The 2,003-nt window shown below is 36.1% G+C and overlaps 2 non-coding genes across 2 annotated transcripts; both read right to left on the bottom strand.

The window, feature by feature from the left end:
- Window positions 1–323: 323 nt before the first annotated feature.
- Window positions 324–534, bottom strand: LOC113063521 (small nucleolar RNA U3). The gene has a single exon (XR_003278707.1). It is a non-coding gene; the product is annotated as a small nucleolar RNA U3 (small nucleolar RNA).
- Window positions 535–1,235: 701 nt separating this feature from the next.
- LOC113063523 (small nucleolar RNA U3) lies at window positions 1,236–1,446 on the bottom strand. The gene has a single exon (XR_003278709.1). It is a non-coding gene; the product is annotated as a small nucleolar RNA U3 (small nucleolar RNA).
- Window positions 1,447–2,003: the final 557 nt, after the last annotated feature.

Genomic DNA, 2,003 nt, shown 5'->3' with positions numbered 1-2,003 from the left:
ACCACCCAATAAAACATAACAATACTCTTACTTTGAGGTCATGAACTGATGAATTAACATTTCTGCATTTGACATTGAGAACATAGTCAGTCAATTCAAGATTCCAAAAAAAAGTTCATTCTCTCGTCACCACTTTCATAACGTGTGTTGGTCGACCTCAAATTGTGGAACACCACCGTTCGTGACCTGTTTTTTGAAATTTGACATTTCAAACAGAACACTCCACTACATCTTCCCAGAAAAGCTAAGTCTGATTTATTCAACATGCACTCTGCAGAAAATACACTGTTTTCAAAAATCCTCCAATATCAAATCATCTCAACACCACTCAGATCATACTCCTTTCTTCAACATTGCCAAAAGTAATACGAACGCTCATCAATTACAGAACCTGTGATAAAAGTCATAGTTCTATCCTCAATTCACTCTCAGAAAGGAGCATTACAGCTCATCATCGCGGGTTGGGAGACAGACACTTTCAAAACACATTTCCAAGTGAAAAACTATAGAAATGATTCCTGAAAATATAGTCTTAACTTCATATCTCAACTCAAATGGAATTGCATTCTGAAGCACCGCCTCCTCTCAGATGGTTTGCATAGTTGAGTTCTATAAACGCATGAACTAGTGTCCATATGGGCTTTACCTGATCATGGATAATTGACTAATTTTGACGCATTTCAATGACATATTTGAACTATCAAAAAGGAGTTGTAATTATTAGTCTCTTATTGGCCTCATGAATCAAGCTCTGTATAGGTTAGGAATATATATTGTACAGACACTTAATATTTAATGGTATTGTACAATTTGTTAATTGCATTCGATAGATAACACTTCCAACAAACAATAGCCACTGGTTTGCTAAAGGTGGTTTTAGACAAGTTTGAGCTGATTTTTAGTTGCAATTAAATGACCCAATAAAACAAAGCAATACTCTTACTTTGAGGTCACGAACTGATGAATTAACATTTCTGCATTTGACATTGAGAACATAGTCAGTCAATTCAAAATTCCAAAAAAAAGTTCATTCTCTCGTCACCACTATCATAACGTGTGTTGGCCGACCTCAAATTGTGGAACAACACTGTTCGTGACCTGTTTTTTGAAATTTGACATTTCAAACAGAACACTCCACTACATCTTTCCCAAAAAGCTAAATCTGATTTATTCAACATGCACTCTGCAGAAAATACCCTGTTTTCAAAAATCCTCAGATATCATATCATCTCAACACCACTCAGATCATACTCCTTTTTTCAAGATTGCCAAAAGCAATATGAACGCTCATCAATGACGGAACTTGTGATCAAAGTCATAGTTCTACTCTCAATCCGCTCTCAGAAAAGAGTATTACAGCTCATCATCGCGGGTCGGGAGACAAACACTTTCAAAACACATTTCCAAGTGAAAAACTATAGAAACGATCCCTGGAAATATAGTCTTAACTTCATATCTCAACTCAAATGGAATTGCATTCTGAAGCACCGCCTCCTCTCAGATGGTTTGCGTAGTTGAGTTTTATAAACCAGGCTTTACCTGATCACGGATAATTGACTAATTTTGACTCGTTTCAATGACATATTTGAACTATCAAAAAGGAGTTGTAATTATTAGTCTCTTATTGGCCTCGTGAATCAAGATCTGTATAGGTTAGAAATATATATTGTACAGACACTTAATATTTAATGGTATTGTACGATTTGTTAATTGCATTCAATAGATAACACTTCCAACAAAACGTTCGCCACTGGTTTGCTAAAGGTGTTTTTAGACAAGTTTGAGCTGATTTTTAGTTGCAATTAAACCACTCTGACCAGCACACATCAACAGAGTGTGGCCCTTTGGAGCTCTGCGAAACAGCGAACCCTTTTACCAGGCAATTGGTTCAGTCAAGTCACCTCTTTGTATATAGCGCTTTTAACAGTACACATTTGGTCAAAGCAGCTTCTCAGTAACAAAATAGGAAAATAGTGTGTCAATGAAAAAGGACAATAGTAAAC

Source organism: Carassius auratus, chromosome 45 (genome assembly GCF_003368295.1).
Source record: "Carassius auratus strain Wakin chromosome 45, ASM336829v1, whole genome shotgun sequence".
NCBI lineage: Eukaryota > Metazoa > Chordata > Actinopteri > Cypriniformes > Cyprinidae > Carassius > Carassius auratus.
The sequence above is the reverse complement of the archived record's forward strand: the minus strand, read 5'-3'. Positions and strand labels throughout refer to the sequence as shown.